Here is a 21,686-nt window from a genome sequence, read left to right as displayed (position 1 = left end):
CGGGGGGGGGGAGGGGGCTGCTTGAGATCCTCTCCCTCCCACTTGCGTGTGCGTGCGTGTATGCGCGTGCGTGCTCTCTCTCTCGCTCTCTCTCTCTCTCTAGAACGAATAAATCTTTAAAAAAAACTGCACGGGGGCACTTGGGGGGCTCAGTCGGTGAAGTGTCTGCCTTCGGCTCACATCATGGTCATGGGGTCCTGAGATAGAGCCCCCCATCGGGCTCCCTGCTTGGGGGGAGCCCGCTTCTCCCTCTCCCTCTGCCCCTGCTGTTCCTGCTGTTTGTGCTCGCTCTCTCTGTGTCAAATAAATAAATAAAATCTATTTTAAAAAACCTGCACTTCTTAAATAATTTATAGAAATTCTGAGACTAGAACCAGAAGCTTAGTTTCATAAAATATGACAAAATGACAGAAAATACTGCACCCTACACTTGTGATCTGTGCATTTCATTGTATGCAAAACTGACCTAAAAAAGTTAAAAAACAAATACTGAACTCAGAATGCAGAAGCATTTAAGGGTAAGTATTTTTTTTTTTTAGGCCATCAGAAAATAAAATGGGCTAATGGATGGCTAGATGTTTGCCAGAGCAAGTATCTTAAAATGCTACCACTAATCCAGGTGGTAGGCATATGTGTGTTCGTGATAAAATTCTTTCAACGTTGTGGGAGACTTGGGAGATCTTCCTAAAAACAATGCGAGGAGACGGAATCAACAGTGTAAACTGATTTTCACAGGCCATCCACAAGCACTGGCTAAACATCTTTTAAAATATTTCTTCACGTCTCCAAATGGTCATCCACGAAACAGAAAGTGCTTGACTTCCATCTGCCTCCCAAAGCAATCCCTCACTGGGGGGGCAGATCTGTCAGGGCCCTCACCTGACCCACACCAGCATTCCCTCCCCGGGGGGCAGGCCAGAGCCAGCTGTCCCTGCTACAGAGCTGCACCCCCGGCCCTTAGTCTTCCCTGTGCCCCCCACACCAGGCCGCCAGGGCTGAAGCGCCCCAGAGGGTTGGGGGTCTCCAGGGAGCCACATTCCAAGCATACAAGCATTTCCCCCACATCCCTCAGGTCTCTCCTTAAAGCTGCCAGGCATTTCCAGAAGCTTTTCTCCTGCTCTCACACCCACCCAACAGGACCCTGCTGGGCTTTCCTAGGAGGAGGGCAAAGAAGTTCCAGAACAGGCAAGGTGCTCCCACAGTCGCCTTAGTGTGGGCCAGGGGTAGGGGGGGTGCATTTTCAGTGACAGAATGGAGAGCACTCCCTCTGTGTGCAGGGCTGACAACCTGCAGGGAAAAGGAAAAGAGGGGCTCCCACCCTCCACTGCTCCTCACCCTTATCCAAGAATAATAATAAAGGGACAGGGAGGGGGAAAGGCTCAGCCTCACAGCTCGTACCTGCGGAAAGACAGGAACCTGGGGCCACTACAGCGTCTGTGAGGACAGGGAGCCAGGCCACTACCCAAATCAGGCCTCCCCATCTGCCTCCTCCTTTTGCTTAGAGGAAGAACCTAAGTCAAGAAAAAGTGAAAGTAACGCGACATGATTCAGTCTCCCGGGCGACGTGTTCTTTCAAGTCAAACCTTCGTCTTCTGGTGCTCTGGCCACATTTAGACTAAAGCCAGACCGCAGAGCAGATTGCTGGTGTGGTTTTGCTTTAGCCAGAGCGGCTTCAACTTTGAGTCGGGGCTGGAATCCACAGAGAAGCTGATGTGTGAGAGAAAGATCCAGAGTCCGGTGAGAGAACCCATTACTAACCCTAATGAGCTCATAGGTCATCCATCCGTTCAGGGCTACAACAGCTGCCTTCCCACCCCGCCCCTTTCCCCTTATCTCCTTCCTCTAGAGGGTCAGGGAAGCACGACTTGAGGAGCAAAATGCCACCGTTTGTCACCCTCTCCTGGGGCCGGCACTTGAGCACTGGCCTTCGTCTGTGTAGGTGGGACCCCAGCTCTACCAACAACCTCCCAGGCCCGTCATTCCCTAAGGCCAGTCTGGGGGACTTCAATTCTAAGAGGGGGGTGGGGGAGGGGACAGGAGGGAGGGGTGTTGGGGGCCGGGTGAACCTAAACCATTTACACTAGAATTTCGGTTGAGGAAATTCCACGTTTTGCTGGCATAAAAGTCTGGTATTAAGTATCACAGAAGTTCCATCGCTCAGCATGAATGACTCAAATTGGATGTTCCTATGTTCTCTCTGGTTCGGTTGCTTTAACTCCCAAGAAAAGCTTTCATAAGCACACCCTACGAGGGGCGGCTGGGTGGCTCAGTCGTTAAGCGTCTGCCTTTGGCTCAGATCAGGACCATCCCAGGGTCCTGGGATCGAGCCCCACATCGGGCTCCCTGCTCAGCAGGAAGCCTCCTTCTCCCTCTTCCACTCACCCTGCTTGGGTTCCCTCTCTCACTGTCTCTCTCTCTCTCTCTCTCTGTTAAATAAATTAATTAAATATTTTTTTAAAAAAAAGAACACCTTAGGAAACGACACACTACCTTCACAAATGAAGTGACAAAACGTGGTATACGCATGCTATGGAATATTATTCAGCCTTAAAAAAGAAGGAAATCCTCTCACGTGCTACAACGCAGGTGAACCTTGAGGGCATCAGGCTAAGTGAGACAAGCCAGTCACAAAGAGGCAAATACAGCATGATTCCAATTATACGAGGTGCTAAAATAGTCAAACTCCTAGAAACAGAAAGCTGAACGGTGCTTGCCAGGGGCTGGGGGTGAGGAGGGGGAGGAGGAGAGGGGAGATGTTGCTGAATGGGTACAGACTTACAGTTGGGTTTTTTTTTAAGATTTTATTTATTTATTTGACAGAGAGAGAGACAGCCAGCGAGAGAGGGAACACAAGCAGGGGGAGTGGGAGAGGAAGTAGCAGGCTCCCAGTGCAGTGGGAGCAGGAGCCTGATGTGGGGCTCGATCCCAGAAACACCGGGATCACGCCCTGAGCCGAAGGCAGATGCTTAACAGCTGCGCTACCCAGGCGCCCCGTAGACTTACAGTTTTACAAGATGGAGAAGTCCTACAGTCTGTTGCACAACCATGTGACTACAGTTCACAGTACTGCCCCACAGACCCTTAAAAAGGGCTGAAATGGTGCATTTTTTACGTTATGTGGTGGTGGGTTTTTTTTTTTTTTTACCACAATTAAACACACACACACACACCCTGCCTTCACCCTGCGTTTTGGATATTCTGCATTTCCAATTCAACAATTTCGATGTTAAAAAACAAACCAAATAATTCAGTGAGTTTTCTTATTGAAAATGAAACCCCTTCCAATTAACGTGCTTTGAAGATTCAAGAAGAAAAAGGCCTTGCCACCATGGCTTGGGACAAACTTTGTCATTTTAAGCATGCATGACATTTTCATAGCAGGCAAGGATCCCCACATTCTTCTCGAATGGTATGCATGGTATGCAGAATTGGCTTGTAAATCAAATGAGGCTGCTGATATATAGCCTTTTAGGAAAAGAAGGATAGATCACAAGACAGCCTTAGAGCCCGGAACACTGCAGCTATTATCACCAAGGCAGCAAAATGAATAATTCATGCAGAGCGCGAGTGTCCAAACGCTCTGAACTGTGACTTCATGAATGGCTCCTGCCCCGGCTCCCTCTCTTCCAAACCTCTCTTTACTTTCTCATGCCTTGCCACCCCAATCCCGCATGCACTCCCCCGAAACGTACAAGTTACTCTAACGAGACAACATCTGTGAGAAGAACGAGAAGAACTCTTAAGTTGACAGAGCAGAAAGGACTAACCAACCTCAAAGGAATCCGGACACTTTCCAAAGCTCCTGATTTCCACGTTCCACTGTTAAGAATACCTAAGGGAATGGCCTTGAACATCCAGGGCTATTTCTCCTGTTAAGAAATGTAATGAACTGTTCCTGCATCTTGGCCCTAGATGTGAAGAACGAGGTACTAAGTAGTAACCGCATTTCCCACTAACTCGGGACTCCTTGGCGGTTGGGATCCAGGGTTCCCAGCCTGACGGCGTCCTTTGAATTTCACCGCAGGCATTTTTCAGGCCTGTGAAATCGACAATGAGATAAGAAAGGTATGTGCATCGTTTCTAGGTGATTTGCATGCTCTTCTACAAAACTGCAGTCTATTTCTTAACAAAGGGAAAGCTCGGTTCTGAAACACACTTGGGGGCCACGGTTTTGCTTCCTTCCGCCCCCATCTCAATGAATTCACTGCCCACCGACCTGGAGCGCTGGCCCGGGAAGGTACAGACCAAAAAGCGGAGAGACCCCATAGGGGTCTAGGACAGGCCGGGAGTAGGTATGCACATCTGGGTGTGGGTCTGAGGGATAAAGCAGAGACGCCAGTGCCAAGAGTCACAGGGTAAGCGATCACCTGTGGCCCCGAGCTGAAATCGGCAAACTCTAAGAAGTCCCCCAACTCCCATGCTGTTGAGCAGACAAGGGGGACTTAACACTATGATGTAGGCAAGGCCTGATCCTGCCCTTCTCATCCCTCATCAGCCATCATGCCCAAATCTAGCCCCAGGAAATGCTAATAACTGACTCTCTGTACACGGTATTCGTTCAAGGGAGTTTGATAAGTTCTCTCCCTCTCAAAGAGGTTCAGGTTTTATTTTTATTTTTTTTAAAGATTTTATTTATTTATTTAACAGAGAGACAGCCAGTAAGAGAGGGAACACAAGCAGGGGGAGTGGGAGAGGAAGAAGCAGGCTCCCAGCGGAGGAGCCTGACGTGGGGCTCGATCCCAGGACTCTGGAATCACGCCCTGGGCCGAAGGCAGACGCTTAACCGCTGTGCCACCCAGGCGCCCCAAAGACATTCAGGTTTTAATAGGAAGCACTCAAGATCTTGGAGACACCAAAAAGAAAGCCCTAACGAAAGCACTGGGGGCTCCCGGAGGCCAGAGAGGACATCTCCCAATGGCCAAAGCCTGTCTCTTCCCTCCCTGTGGCCAGCACCAGGCTCCCAACATCAACCCCGACGCACCACGTATGAATTGCTTCTCTCTGATATAGTACGGAGGCCCCACGTGACCATCAACCCCCTCTCAAATCAGGCAGGATGGGCTGCATGCAAGGTCATGAGAAGGGCATCTGGGATCCTCAGCCAAGGGTTCAAACTCAGCACAAAAGCAGACAGCAGGGCCTTCTCAAACCAGCCCTCCCTTGTCCCTCTCTAAAGAAAGACACACAAGAGACACATTTAACGACTCTTAGAACTAGCTGGCCCCTCTGGCTTTCTAGTGACCCAACACCAACACGGGGCATCCCTATAAACAGTTCCAGAATTAGAACCAGCATGTGTACCCAGAAGCAGCAAAGAGAGAACAGAAGCTTTGATTGAATGTCCTTTGGGATATTTAGATCTACGTGGTCTGAAAGAGGCACACTGTGCACACAAAACCACCTGGGAGAATTAGGGACAATTCCTACCATTAATAGCCCACATTCACTACGTGCAGGGGAAGGGGAGGGGTGAGTCAAAAAGGGGGGGTGGTGTGTAAAGGTAATAACAATTATCCCTTATTGCATAAATAAGACAAGTAACCTCAGGCTTTCATTTTCTCATTTATAATTTGAAGAATTCACAGGTGATCTAGAGGGATGTCGTACGCTTCTCATGTGGGTGACTTGGGGCTTACAGATCCAACCCCCACCACACCTGTCTTCTCTTCCCTCCCCACCTGCCCAAGAGAAAGCCAAATCCCACAATGAAAAAAGCAGCAGAGACAAAAGAAGGCCAAGGAAGATCAATGGTCAAGCTTAAACCACACACGGGGAATACAGATATTTTAAAGAGAAACACATAGGGGAAAAGAGAAAGAAACGAGGGGATAAAAGAACAGGAAGAGGGCCCGCTATGGCAGAAACTTCACAAAGCAGAGGACAGACATGGGCGTACAAGGGGCCTTCTCGTCAACCCAAAAGAAAAGAAGAGCTGCACTGTTTTATGGCCAACCCAACAGTACCCTCTGCCCTTTCTCATCTTCTGCCACGTGCAAAAGTGCTTTGTAAATTGTAAACCAAGGTCTACATGACCTCACTTTGACTTTTTTTTTTAATAATTTTTTTTAAATTTATTTGACAGAGACAGCCAGCGAGAGAGGGAACACAAGCAGGGGGAGTGGGAGAGGAAGAAGCAGGCTCCCAGCAGAGGACCCCGATATGGGGCTCGATCCCAGGACTCCGGGATCACGCCCTGAGCCGAAGGCAGACGCTTAACGACTGAGCCACCCAGGCGCCCCTCACTTTGGCTTTTATTACGTCTCTCAGTCCTCAGTGTCAACTACCCTAGGAATATGTCTGAGGCTGATTAAAAGTCCTAAAAGAATATGCCACATAATCACTCTCTTATATGTATCTCCAACTCCCTTTCCGCTCCCTGTCATATTCTCCTGGCAAAATCCAATTCCGCCCTCAATCCAGTTCTTTGCCTACACCATGCCCGTGCCCACTCAGTCAACAGCAATGAAAGAGAAACACACCCACACCAACTATTCATATTAATCATGGCCACCAACCTCAAGTGGGCCCTTTGTGCTGCCTGATTGATAATCACGATACATTTTGCTGGTCCGATTACTCTGACATTCTCCCTAATGGCTATTTCATCCCCTTCGCTCTCTCCTCAAATCTCCCACGCCTCTCCTCCAACCTCCCTCTCGGCTTGGTGGCTTACTGTCCTCCTTCACTGCAATAGCAGGTAGGATCAAAACAGACTTTCCGCAAGCCCCCAGCACCACGTAAGCCCCCCTCATCTACACCTTTGCCTGCACCACTCAGGACAGGCTAAGCTTATGCTCTAAGAACAAGTGAAAACAACAGAGGACACTAGTGTCCATCATGGTCAGCTAGGGGCTCTGCTCTATGTTGTCCCTACTCGGGGATGCAGGCTGATGAACAACCAGTTTTTGGAACATTGCTGGTGGCCACGGCACAGGGGGAAACCACTTTTGAGGATGTTCGCGCTGACAATTCAATGCTAAAGCACAGAAATGACATGTGTCGCTGAAAACAACTCACCGGTCACAAGCAGTTACGTGACCCCGCCGTGCCATAAGCGGGGGGGGGGGGGGAGCACAATCCTACCATGTGTCCAGAAGGTAGAGAGAGAATGGACCCTATCTGACATTGGTGCTAATGACTTCCAACATGCCTACATACCCTACCTTCTCTCCTATGAATACACTGAACTCCTTAAGTAAGGCCAGTGCCCTCGCGGACTAGATCCTTCTTGCCTCGTCCAAGACAACAGCTCTGTAACTGTCCCCAGTTTCTCTCAGTCTCGTGATTTGCCCTCTACTGGATCATCCTTATCAGCATACGAACATTACAATTACTTGCGTTCCCCCACCTCAAGAACAAAAATGAAAACCCTGACCTCACGCCCCCTCCCTTTCAGTGACAGCCCCACTTCTCTGTTCCCGTGCTTGCTAATTCCCCTCCCCACCCGCCACTCTCTTAAAGCATGCCCCCTCCATGCCATCCCCTCACCAAAAGGGTGCTTGTCAAGATCCACCATGACCTTACATGGTTACAGCCAACGGCAAACTTTCTGTCCTTATCTTACCTACACTACCCGCTGCATTTCACACAACCCTCTTCCTGAAACACTTTTCGCATTTGACTCCCAAGACACTCCCGTTGTCTTGGTTCTCCTCGTACTTTCCTGGGCACAGCTGTTCAGTCTTTATTGGTTCCTTCTGTGTCCCTTTACCATCCACTGTAGGGTGTCCCAGGGCTCAGGGCTCAGGGCTCAGCCGGCTCCCCTTCTCTTCCACGGCTCCCTCCCTTGGTGGCCTCATGTGAGCTCACAATTTTGAATGCCATCTCTACACTGATGGCTCCCAAATGTCCAGCTTCTGCCCAGATGCTCTGAAACCCAGAGATACTCAGCTATCCAAGCGAGTATACAACGTGACTGCTTGGATGCTGTCTTTGTCCGTTCAGGCTGTGGTCAACACAAACACTTGCACGGCTTATAAACACAAACATTTATTTCTCACGGATCTGGAGGCTAAGAAGTCCAAGATCATGGTGCCGGCAGATTCGGTGTCTGGTGTGGGCCCGCTTTCTGACACCCACCTTTTTCCTACAGCCTCACATGGCACAAGGCGGGCAAGGGATCTCTCTGGAGTCTCTCTTGTAAGGGCACTGATCCCATTCATGAGGGCAAAGCCCTCATAACCTCATCACCTCCCAAAGGTTCCACCTCCTGACAGCATCTCTTTCGAGGTTAGGATTTTAACATGGGGGTGCCTGGCTGGCTTGGTCCGTAGAGCATATGACTCTTGATCTCGAGGTTGTGAGTTTGAGCCCCACATTGGGTATGGAAATTACTTAATAATAAAATCTTTTTTTAAAAAAAGGATTTTAACATATGAATTTGGGGGGGTGACAAAAACATTCAGTCTATAGCAGATGTCTAATTTTAAGAATTTTGTTAAGAAATGGATAGCTCATGGGGCGCCTGGGTGGCTCAGTCGTTAAGCGTCTGCCTTGGGCTCAGGGCGTGATCCCGGGGTCCTGGGATCGAGCCCCACATCAGGCTCCTCCGCTGTGAGCCTGCTTCTTCCTCTCCCACTCCCCCTGCTTGTGTTCCCTCTCTCGCTGGCTATCTCTCTCTGTCAAATAAATAAATAAAATCTTAAAAAAAAAAAAAAAGAAATGGATAGCTCAAGAATAAACATCATCTAATCTGTCATTTTGGATGTGAAGACCTCAAGGCTCCCAGAAATAAACTAAGTCCCCAAAGGTCAGAAAGAGGAAAGAATTCTGGTCACCCGATGCTTCCCAGCCACCTTTCCACCTCCACTAAAGGAATACTGCTAGCCGGGCCTCATCACAGGTAAGATAAAGAGGGAAGGATAACAAACAGTAAAGCGAAACAGCAACCAAATAATAAAACAGTAACAAACTTAAGCAAGTTTCTAGTAATGACAAAAATGGAAAACTAGAGTAACAAAGAAGCAATCCCTAAAACCTTCACAGACTCTTAACTTGACCTTGACCCACCGGTTTGTGGAGATCTCAGGTAACGTTAATATGGAGTCAACTTCCCTCTCAAAAGACATTGCATCCGCAGCCTGAATACCAGAAAGGGGTGTGGACGGAACAGGTGCTTTGGTCTCCGGAGGCGGCCAACTGGTAAGAAGGCTTGAGAGAGAACGCTTGCAGCCTTCCTAGGAAGAGGGCTGCCAAACGGTCACCTCCCTCCTGAGATGGATGGTTTCGCTTTGGCTTCACATTTCCTACTCCCAGCAACATGGCAAGGTTACTTTCACGGCAAGAAGCGCATCTCCTAGACAGACCTCTACATACGCATTTCGTCGTGCCAAATGTAACTGCATCTAAACAAATTAAGTCATAACTTTAAATTCAAGGTACTAGGGACACCTGGGTGGCTCAGCCAGTTAAGCAACTGTCTTCAGCTCAGGTCATGATCCCAGGGTCCTGGGATCGAGCCCCGCATCAGGCTCCCTGCTCAGCAGGGAGTCTGCTTCTCCCTCTCCCTCTGCCTGCTGCTCCCCCTACTTGTGTTCTCTCTCTCTCAAGTAAATAAATAAAATCTTTTTAAAAAAAATAAATAAATTCAACATACTTAACTGTTCTTTTTGGGTTTCCTTGTATGAAAATTGCAGTCATTGGACCAGATTGTTTTTAATAACTTCCCCCTTGATAATTCTTATGCAGGAGGGGCATGAGCCACGTACTGAAAAGCAATGGCTCAGACAGTGCCTAGAATGTTCTTCTAATGGTCTAGGGTTGTAAAGGAGTTTAAAGAGGACTCAAAACACAGTAAGGCAACCCTGACCAGAACAAATATTAAACTAGGGGTATGACAAGTTATTGGTCTTCCAAGATCACCATGAATATGGATTACTTCGATGTATTAAAAACCTAAGGAATAAAGACTAAAAAGCAAATCAATCCTAAAAATTTTATCAACTTTTACTTTCAGTAATGATGGACCAGGTAGTGGGTGTATTGGCCCCCAATAACAGCTGAGCAAAGTAGAAGAAAATATCTTCGCAGGTACCAAAGAGCTGTTAAAACTGTGAGACACCACTGGGACACCTGGGTGGCTCAGTCAGTTCAGCGTCTGCCTTTGGCTCAGGTCATGATCTCAGGGTCCTGGGATCCAGTTCAGCATCGGGCTCAGCAGGGAGTCTGTTTCTCCCTCTCCCTCTGCCCCTCTCCCTGCTTATACGCGCATGCTCTCTCAAATAAACAAACTCTTAAAAAAAAAAACTGTGAGAAACCACTGAGTACCAGGCCTCAAGGTGGGTGGGAGGACATAGATGGGGCTGTTTTGCTCATACAGTTATATCTGGCATGATGAAATGTACAAATGCCTATGAGAGACATTTGTCTATGCTACAGTATTGTAACTTGGGTGGACATGGGGACTTGCCCCGTAAGAAAATGATCTGAGTTACATGTGATAGCACTCCAATGACCTTTGCTGAGGCATGTTAACCAAGATTTTCCTCTTTGTCACCATGGGCTTTCAAATTCTTAACAAGGTGTCCCTTTGGATTTAAAAGAGATGCGCTTTCTTGCCATGAAACTAACCTTGTCATGTTGCTGTGCTGAGGCATGTTAACCAAGATTTTCCTCTTTGTCACCATGGGCTTTCAAATTCTTAACAAGGTGTCCCTTTGGATTTAAAAGAGATGCGCTTTCTTGCCATGAAACTAACCTTGTCATGTTGCTGGGAAGTAAAAAAAATGAAACAAAAGTGAAAAGATGGCTCTGTTTGCTGAGAGGAAATGAGAGGATGAAGATGGTTTCTGATGGCCTCTGGGGGAGAAAAATAAAAACAGAAGTTGGGGCCCAATGACAGTAGACCACCTCGTTTGGGGATAAAAAAGAAAGCACAGTGAACAGAAAGTAACCAGCCCTCATATGGACTTACAGCCAAGCTTCAAGTCATCTGGGTGGCTCAGATGACTTCGATTAATAAGAGGATTCCAGAAAGCTAGTACCTTGAGGCATCTGACAGCAGAAAACAAAAACATTCTCTAGAGGCATAAGGCATCCTAGCTGTTCAAGCACTTGTTATCCAAACATAATCAAACATAACCATTTATGCATGAAGAAAAATCATGAGCAAGAAAAAGCAGAAACAAGACACAACAGAAAAAAAAAAAAAAAAACCAAGACTCCAAATACTAGAACTGTCCAAATTGGACTGTAAAATAACTATGCTTCACATATTCAAGGGGCTAAAAGCCAAACTTAAAAAATGCCAGTAGGCTTGGGATGCCTGCCTGGCTCAGTCAGGGTTGCGAGTTCGAGCCCCACGGGGGGTATAGAGAGTACTTAAAAATAAAATCTTTAAAAAAAAATTCAGTGGGGAACTGGAAACTATTTTTTTTAATGACATGGGTTTGAAAAAGAAGAAAATTATCAGTTCTCCGTGTGAAAAAACAATCTTCTTTAAATTAGAAACTCAATGGAGGAGAAAAGAACTAGTGAGCTGAAAGGTAAGTTGGGGAGGGAAATATTCAGAATAAATTACAGAGAGGCATAAGGATGGACAGAAGTACAAGGATAAGAGGTATGGTAGCTAGTTTCTAAAGACAGGGCAGAGTGAACCATGCTTCCCTGTATTCATGAACTTGTGTCGTCCCCTCCCCCATGAAATCTGAGTTAGCTCTCGTGTTTTGGTTAGCTTTAACTAATGGAACAGCGTCAAAGTGATACGGTACCCGTTCTGGGCTTATGTCTTAAGTAAGCCTAACCACTTCTATTTTTCTAGAAGCCCTTTTAGGAGCCCAGAGTCACCATGTAAGAAGCCTAACTGCCCTGCCACTAGGATTTCCTGTCACCCCTGTCGAGATCAGCCTTCCAGTTGTCCCCATCAAGGGCACCAGACGTGTCCGTGAAGGCATTTTCAAGGTTTAAGCCCCCAGAGGCCTTCTGTCTGCAGTCTCATGACAGAGCCCAAACAAGAGCAGAAGAATCATCCAGCTGAGCCCTAGTCTACCCACAGAATGTTAAATAATGAAATGGTTGCTGTTCCAAGCCACTAATTGTTCGTGACTTGTGCGCAAGAACAAGTAACTAGAACAGAAGGACATATGGAGAACACAATAAAATAAATAAACACATATTTCATTGGAGATGGAGGAATAAGAAAAGGGCTAGAAACAATATAGAAAGGTAACAGCTGAGAATTTTTCAAACTTCACTGAAGATTCCACTCTCAGATTCAAGAAACCCTAATAAACCCAAAGGGGTAAATGAAATCTATGCTTTCAGCACAACATAGCAAAAACGCAGAAAATTAAAGGTGCAGATAAATGTTTAAAAGTAGCCAGAGACGTTCTGGGATCGAGCCCCACATCAGGCTCCTCCACTGTGAGCCTGCTTTTTCCTCTCCCACTCCCCTGCTTGTGTTCCCTCTCTCGCTGGCTGTCTCTATCTCTGTTGAATAAATAAATAAAATCTTTAAAAAAAATAAATAAATGAAAGTAGCCAGAGAAAAGAGGCAAATTACATTCAAAGCAGCAATAATTAGGGGTGGGTGCCTGGCTGGCTCAGTCGGTAGAGCGTGCAACTTTTTATCTTGGGGTTGCGAGTTCAAGCCCCATGCTGAGTGCAGAGCTTACGTAAAAGTAAAATCTTCAGGGGCGCCTGGCAGTTAAGCATCTGCTTTGGCTCAGGTCATAACCTCGGGGATCCCGGGATCGAACCCTGCATGGGGCTCCCTGCTCAGCAGGGAGTCTGCTTGTCTCCCTCTCCCTCTCCCCCCTGCTCGTTCTTGCTTTCTATCAAATAAATAAATCTTTTAAAAAAAGAATGAAGGTGAGAAAAAAAAGGGGGGAAAAATACTTTCAGAATAACAAAAACTGAAATAAATCATCACTAGCAGAACTACACTAAAGGAAACAGAAATGAGGTTTTACCAAGCAGAACTAAATCAACCCCAATTTATTTGAAAATTAAATAAGATCTAAGTAACTCATAGGTCAAAGAAAAAAAAGTAAAAACTAGGAAATATTTTAAACTCTATAACAAATTTACCACATTTGAAAACGTGTGGGATGAAGCCAAAACTACTTAAAACAAGAAATATATATGTTAGAGTGGTACCTGGCTGACTCAGTCGGTAGAGCGTGTAACACTCTTGATCTCGGGGTCACGGGTTCAAGCCCCACGTTGGGCATTGGGCTTCTTAAAAAAAAAAAAAAGAAAGAAAGAAATATATATGTTAGAAAATAAGAGCAGCTAAAAATTACAAAGCTAAGTATGTACCTCCAAACATTAAGACCAAAACAAACCCAAAGAAAGCACAAAGAGGGAAACACTAATAAGAGCAGAAATTCAATAGAAAACAAGCATAAAATAGTGACAATCAGCAAAGGCGTGAGCCGGCCATTTGAGAATATGAATAAACATGCCAACACTTTGAATGAAGACTGATGAATAAAACTAAGAAAAAAGACATAACTGCAGATAGTGAAGATAGTTAAAGAGCATATTTCAATCAACTTTATCCCAGAAAGTTTAAAATTTTGGACAATTTGTTAAAATTGTCAAAAAAAATCCAACTTATCGAAAGAGTCCCAAGAAATGTAAAAACCTGAACAGCCCTTTAAGAAGCTGAATCAGCAATTGAAAACCTTCCCACGGTAAAATAAATAAATAAATAAATAAATAAACAAACAAACAAACAAACAAACTGCAGACCTAGATGGCTTCACCATCACGTTCTACCAAAAAATTTAAGGAAGCAGTAACACTTAACACAAGATTTAAGGCTAAATTATACAAATCCTTCCAAAGAACAGGAGCAAAGGGCACTTTCCACAGCTTGCAATTTCGATTGAGCCAAGTGCAAAAGCACAATTAGAGCTGTACAAGAGCTGAAAACTATAGGGCAGTCTCATTCCTGATCGCGGATTCAAAAATCTTTAAAAAAAATAGTAGGCCCATCAAATCCGCATTATTTCAAAAGGATCATAAGACCCTGATCAAAATGAATTTAAACCTGGACTCCACCCTGGATTTTCTTTTAAAAGTCGGTCAATATCCAAAAACTAATGATGTACTATATGGCGGCTAATTGAATTTAAATTTAAAAAATAAAATAAAAGTCAGTCAATATAATTGACCATATTAACAGATTAAAAGAAAAGAAATCATATTCTCGTCTCAATACAGAAAAAGTGACATCTATTGATTTAAAAAATAAGTTGAGGGGCACCTGGGTGGCTCAGTCGGTTAAGCGTCTGCCTTCGGCTCAGGTCATGATCCCAGGGTCCTGGGATCGAATCCCACATTGGGCTCCCTGCTTGGTGAGGAGAGTCTGCTCCTCCCTCTGCCTTTCCCCTTGGCTTGTGTTCTCTGTGTCTCTCACTCTCTCTAGCTCTCTCCCTCAAATAAATAAATAAAATATTTAAAAAAAAATAAGTTGAGCAACAGAAAAGAAATTCCTACTTTAAAGGAAGATACACGCCAAAAACCTATAATAAACATAATGCTAACTGGTAAAATATCAAAAGCACTTCCTTTTAAAAAAGGGAATGAGACAGGATGTCTAGCACCATTTCTTCTACTCAACATTGTACTAGAGGTCTTGGCCATGACAATAAGGCAAGAAAAAGATGTAAGAGTTAAAAAAGAAGAAAAAAGGGTGTTATTTACAGATGAGAAGACTATGTTCATAGAACAAAAAAAAAAAAAACAACTTAAAGGCCTCGCTATTATTACAATTTTAAAGGATTTTTATTACCAACATTGCTGACCATGACATCAAAGCTCAAAGCAATTAATTTTATAAGAGCAATTGTTAGAAATAAAATTTGACAAATATGCCATTTCCATCACATAAAAACGTAACAAGCACATGCAAGTTTAACAAAGTATGTGCACGATCCCTATGCAGAAAATGGTATTACTGAATCCGTTAAGCAAATAAAGCCAGAAGCAAAAGTATATGCTAGATTAATCTATTCACATTAAGCTCAGAAACAGGCAAAACCACATGATTTCGAGATAAATATTTAGGTAGTAAGATTAAAAAAACAAGGAAGGGATTTTCATCAAGTCCGGGTATCTCCGCGAGAAAGGGATAATGACTGGAGGGGGAAGAAGAGGGCTTCCAGGTTCCATTTCTTGGCCTTCGTGGTGTTAGATGGGTGCTTGTTTACAATCTCTCTTTCAGCTGCACATTGTTTTCACCACATTTCTGCATGTATATTGTATTCCATACACATGCACACATACACAAGAGGTTGTGAAAAATCCCCGAAGAACCAGCTACCAAACAGGGGGAAAGGGGAGAGCCATATGGGAAATGGCTCTTTGAGACATATGGAGAAACTAATTTCGAACAATCACTTTGAAGAAGCACTTTCAGTGAAATGTTTTTATTTAAAACAACAACAACAACAGTGGATTAACAGGAAGGAGGCGTCTCCCTACCAGGACAGCTTTTAAGCATGGCTTTAGAATCAGAAAAGTTAAGTTTCAGTCTTAGCTCTACCACATACTAGCACTGCAGTCTTGGGAAGGGTTTTTTTTTTAGCAAAGTCTAGTTTACAGTACTGCAAAATAAGAACTCCACTTAACTCGTGAGGATTACAGAGAATACCTCTGCACTGTCTTGTCACGTAACAGAAGGTCAGTAAACGAAAATTGCTTTTGTAACGATCTCTGCTATAACTAGAAGGTGGGTACTTCCCCATTATTATTAATTAATAAGTTTACATTCTTGAACTGAGCAAAGGCATTACCAGTCATTCAGTTGGTAAAAATTGACCATCAGAAACTACCTCACTCGAAATCATTATTAGATGACAAGTTTTACAGAACTCTCAATAAATGACATTTCATACATTCAATAAATATGGTTTGAGGAGTCTACTCCAACAGGTCTTTTCTGAAAAGAATTGTAAGAACCCCTTTTACATATAGGTTAGACGACCACAGCACAGCTTCTACATAAAAATAATAAAGGGTCGTCACAGTCTGAAAGCATTAAGGACATATATGTCACCCATCGCTAACGAGCATTTATTCACATTAGCCCATATGCGTGCAAATACACGGGTATCCGCCACGGCAGCATAAGCTGCCCACGAGCGCTCAGCCCATCCTATTACTACGCAGGCCACAGCACAAGCAAGCAAGGCCACGGAAGACCCACTCGACCTGCGAGAAACAGTGTGGTTACAGGGAAAAAGCATGTGTCTAAGAGCCAAATCAATCTGCCCCCAAATCCTAGCCCTGCCCCCTCCTTATGAGGTATTCTTTCAGCCTCAGTGTCCTAAGTTGTCCCAATGAAATAAAACCAATCTCACAGGAGTGTTTTACAGACATGTCTCACCGCAGAATGGGGGGGACCATCCTTCTGCTGAGTGAAGCCACCTCTTGCCTCAGCCCGCCCCCGCAGATTGGGCCTTTTTCACAAAGGGGTTTCCTTGCTAAGCGTCTCAAGTAAGTTGGCTAGGACAGCCAATTATTAGACATCACCTGCAGTACACAGGACTAAAATCCCAGAAATTCAGAGCTGCGGAGAGCTCTGAGACTACCCGGCGCTCCAGACATAACCTCGTGCCATCTACCTAAGCTTACATTTTGTACATCATTTTACAGATTACCAGTATGATGTGGTTAATTGTTAAGGAATTGTTAAGGGTCCAGAACAGTAACTCTCAACCCTGGCTAAACATTACAGCCACACAGCTAGTTTGCACGCATGCGTGCGCGCATGCACGCTCCTGTTCCACCTCGAATCAGAATCGAACCAGAAATTTGAGGCAGAACCCAGGTATCTATAATTTGTAAAACCTTCTCCTGGTGATTCTAATGATCAGCGAGGGTTGAGACCACCACAGAAGAAAAGACAGCAAAGAAAACTAATCGTCAATACTTCATCGTCAAAAAATTTGCTTTAATAATGGTGTGGCCCTGTTTCTAGCCTACTAAAAAGGAAGGATTCAGATAAAGGGCAACCTGGTTAAAGAATTTCATGATCAGGGCACCTGGGTGGCACAGCCAGTTAAGCGTCTGACTCTTGGTTTCAGCTCAGGTCCTGATCCAAGAGTTGTGAGATGGAGCCCCCCCCCCACCCCGAGTAGGGCTCCACGCTCAGTGCAGGGTCTGCTTGGGATTCTCTCTCCCTCTCCCTCTGCCCCTTCTGCTCGTGTTATCTCAATTGCTCTCCCTCAAATCAATCTTAATCAATCTTAAAAAGAGAAGAATGCCATGATCGAGAGTTATATAATATAATGGAATTAAAGGAGACATACAATTAGCTTCTCTAGAACACTGTATTTCATACAATGAGCTTATTTTGGTATTGTCCTGCTAAGAAAAAAAAAATGGAATGCTACTGCTTTCTCTCAGGGCTCTGCAGTTTCTCTTGTGATTTTATCCATGCTCAACCGGGCATGAGAAAGTCGCTCAAAACATAATGTTTTCAATTAGCCCATATCAAAAAGAAAAGTATTCTTAACAGAAGTGGTATCAGAAGCCTGACTTTTGTTTTTCTGTTCTGTCCATTCTGTGCAGCACGCATTTTTACCCATGTTCCAGGGATTCTGGGTCTATTTTCCCAACTTCTCCTATGGAAGTAAGTCGTTACTATAGTAATATTTACCCACCCTGATATCATTTCCCATTTGCTTATTCTAGGGCTTTTGCACATAGCAACCACACAAATCCCTCCTGCAGGCTCCTCATGGCACTCGGATCCTTGGCAACACTCAGAAACGAATATAGCTTTAACCTACGGGAACACTTAGCTGAATACCATAGTTGCAAATGTCTCTCAGGTGCATTTGCGCTGAATCCATCCCCGATCTGTCAATTCTTGTAAGTTACGCATCTCTCTCTATGTTCAGGCAGGTGGACGAGTGAAAAGCTACAGCAGAAGAAGCGGGCTCCTAAGTTCACTCACTATTACCGTATTTTGGAGTTGAAGACATTAACTCCAAACAACGGATTATTTCATACACATGTAGTTTTCTCCCCTGACAATAGTTGCAAATAAATGTTATCTTTATGCAGATTTTGAGAATGGTCCTACTCTTTAGATAAGAACTTAGCAGTTACTATGGTAGTAGCTATTTGGCTCGATGGAATATGAGAGGACTGCTATGCTTTGTCAACATATTTTCCCTAGAAAGAACTTAAGTGGAAAGAAAATGGATGTGATTCTTTGCATAAAGGTTCTCCTGTTTGTGGACTCATAAATGAGGGATGGATTAACACCTACCTGAGTAAAATTTTCACAGCAGGGGGTCCGGATACGGAAAGGGCCCATAAAGGGTACAATCACAGCCTCTTCTCTTAACTTTCAGTTAACAAGGCTTACTAGAAATGAGAATTAGCTCCACACATCCATGTACATACCCTCAAAGTACATGGAGATATAAACAGAGATAGATACAAATGTGTGTATGTGCATATATATAATTTTAAAATACGTATATTTAATTTTAAAATATATACACACAACCAACCATACGAAACAAAGTAAAGTGTGAATAATACTGAATTGGCTAAAATCAAGACTGAAGCCCCAAAAAACCCTCATGAGTCATGTCTTTTCTTCTTTTCTTAATGTTTACTCTAAGCCCATTTATAGTAGGAGGGGAAAGGGCTGAAAAATCACAATAGGGGAGTTTTTCCAAATCGTATCCACCAGCAGGTTGTCTCAGTCTAATGATTCATGATCTCTGAGGTGTATGATGGGGTTGGTTACTCTGAGCTGAGTTTGCGATGACTCACAGGCTGGCTGACTCACTTTCCTCCATGACTAACCAGTGCGGGAGTTTGTCAGTGAGGGACCCACAGCCCACCACAAGGCGGCACCCCAGGGAAGGAAGAGCCCAGGGTTAGCGGGTTCCAAGAGAAAAAGATTCTTTGGGCTGCATGAGGGAAGTGGCATGTAGCCAGGAAACGTAACACACAGCTCACGGACGAACTACTGGGTCTCCGTAGTAAAGTCAACAGCTGAGGACATCATTACCTTCAGTACTTGCGAAGGACTGGTTGAAAGACTTAAAAAAAGAAACAGGTCCAAACAGTGGCGACGTGAATTGAACCTGAGGTCAGGGGCCTACTACTAACATATAATTTGGAAGAAGAAAAAGAAAAACCTATTAAATGTGAGACTGACTCCTTTTTTCTATTTAAAAAGAAAAAAAAAATCAAGATTCTTCAGACGCAACAATTTCACACACATACAAAAAGCTGTCCTTCGGTCCATATATACAATGGAATATTACTCAGCTATCAGAAAGAACGAGTTCTCAACATTTGCTGCAACATGGACGGCACTGGAGGAGATAATGCTAAGTGAAATAAGTCAAGCAGAGAAAGACAACTATCATATGATTTCTCTCATCTATGGAACATAAGAACTAGAATGATCAGTAGGGGAAGAAAGGGATAAAGAAAGGGGGGGTAATCAGAAGGGGGAATGAAACATGAGAGACTATGGACTATGAGAAACAAACTGAGGGCCTCAGAGGGGAGGGGGGTGGGGGAATGGGATAGACCGGTGATGGGTAGTAAGGAGGGCACGTATTGCATGGTGCACTGGGTGTTATACACAACTAATGAATCATCGAGCCTTACATCGAAAACCGGGGATGTACTGTATGATGACTAACATAATATAATAAAAAATCATTATTAAAAAAAAAAAAAAAAAGCTGTCCTTCGTTAATTGATACCAGAGGTCAACAAACTATCTGCGAAGGGCCAGAGAGTAAATAAATAGTTTATAAGCTTCGCCGGCCATACATGGTTTCTGTCACTCTGTGGCTGTATCGTGAAATCGGCCATAGACAAGGAAGTCAATTAATGGGTATGGCTGTGTTCCAATAAAGCTTTATTTATAAACACAGGCCAGATACGGCCCCACAGGCTGTGGTTTGCCCTCAATCTAGGCCGACACCTCACACTGGTTGGGCTTCTGAGAGTTTGTAAAGGATTTTTAAACAAACACCACCTCTTCATTCCGTGTCTGCACCTTCCCTCCAGTGAGTTAGGTCCTTGGACATACAATCTACACCTAAAAAAATTCAAGAACAAGATTACTAGCAAATAACAGGGCCAGATAACAAAAGATTCTTTAGTTCAAGAATTATCGTTTTGTTCCAAAGACTCTAAACATGACAAGTTAGATTATTTCTAATACTGTTGGGAGTTTGGTCCCTTAAAATCTAAGACTTCTAAAATTCAAAGAAGCCAGACAAAAGGTCATTGGCCAAAAGCTCATAATCAAAATTAAACCTTCTAGGTAATAATAAATGTTTTTATTGGAAGTTGGAAAAGAGAAAATTCTAAATTCTTACTGTTCTAACTCTGCCCATTTTAAATACTATAGACCCTAAAAAAGGCTTTTTAAAAAAATCTTACCTAAATATTATTGATTGTATTCATTACGGCCAAACTGAAAGGCAAATAATAATACAAAATCTTGTTTTTCTTTTTTTTTTGAGAGGGAGGGGGGAGGGGCAGAGGGAGAGGGAGACAGAGAATCTTAAGCAGGCTCCATGCCCAGCACGGAGCCCAACATGGGGCTGGATCCCACAACCCTGAGATCAGGACCTGGGCCAAAATCCAAAGTCAGATGCCTAACAGCCTGAGCCACCCAGGTGTTTCTTTTAAAACAGCATTTCTGGGGCGTGGCACCTGCTTAAGATTCTCTCTCTCTCCCTCCACCCCTCCCCTCATCCCTCTCAAAAAAAAAAAAATAGAACAGCATTTCTAAGGACAATCTAGATCAGTGCTCTCAGATTTAAATGTAGATACGAATCCCCTGGGGATGTTGCTGAAATACAGAATCCATAGGTCAGAGGTGGGGCCCGAGACCCAGTTCTAAGGAGCTCCCACCTTGGAAATGTTGATTTCGGCTTAGGAAATGGGGTCAGGAATTTGACATTAGCTCCCCAGTGACTGTGCACTTTTTCAAGGGCCTTACGGAGAATCATCCAGAAATTAGGCCCATCTTTTCTTTAATGACTTGAAAATCCACAGCACTGCGTGCATTTGAGTTACACCCCAAGAAAGTCAAATTCCATCCAGACAGACACTAAAATAGCACATTCAATACCCGAGCAGAATTACACGGTCAAAGGCAACTTATACTCGCCAGCAGCCTTTCACATGTCAGACTTCGGAGATGCCATTTCTTCTCCTTCTTCTGCATCACAGAGGAGGCACCCGAAGACGGAGCCTCTCTGCTCAAGGTCAGAATCTGAATTCACAATCCCCCCGCCTGCCTCTATCGGCTTTTATTTATTTCTATTTCTATGTTCTAGCTCTCATCATCTTATTCCCCTCCATGTGGTAGAGGGGATCGTTCTTCCCGACTAGTTCTTGCTCTGTATAATAGGATTACTCATCCTTTCGATCGTCATGGGGGAGAAGTACATGTCCCCCACTCACTTGACTTTGGGTTGGGCCCTATGACACACGGACTGACTAATGGAAATGTGAGCAGATACGGCGCCGACCACCTCCAAGCCGAGGTTTTAACGGCGTTGCGTGGTTTGGATTGGTCTCCTGCTCTCCGCCAAGAGAACAGCATGTTCCAGCTAGAAACTGTTCCTTCAGCATTACTTGTAACAGTAAAGAAACTGGAAACCACCTATTGTCTATTAAAGATAATAATTATAGGGGCGCTTGGGTGGCTCAGTCGGTTAAGCGTTTGCCTTCAGCTC

The 21,686-nt window shown here is 44.4% G+C and overlaps 1 long non-coding RNA gene across 2 annotated transcripts in view; it reads right to left on the bottom strand.

Annotated features, from left to right (window-relative positions):
• Positions 1–21,686, bottom strand: part of LOC123802283 (uncharacterized) — a 165,090-nt gene that overhangs the window by 128,508 nt on the left and 14,896 nt on the right. For both annotated transcript variants that reach the window (XR_015723491.1, XR_015723490.1), the window contains exon 3: positions 13,096–13,176. This is a non-coding gene — a long non-coding RNA (uncharacterized LOC123802283). The remainder of the gene's footprint in view (positions 1–13,095; positions 13,177–21,686) is intronic.

The sequence above is a fragment of the Ursus americanus genome, chromosome X, assembly GCF_024610735.1.
Source record: "Ursus americanus isolate L20-20 chromosome X, mUrsAme1.1.p, whole genome shotgun sequence".
Taxonomy (NCBI): Eukaryota; Metazoa; Chordata; class Mammalia; order Carnivora; family Ursidae; genus Ursus; species Ursus americanus.
The sequence above is the reverse complement of the archived record's forward strand: the minus strand, read 5'-3'. Positions and strand labels throughout refer to the sequence as shown.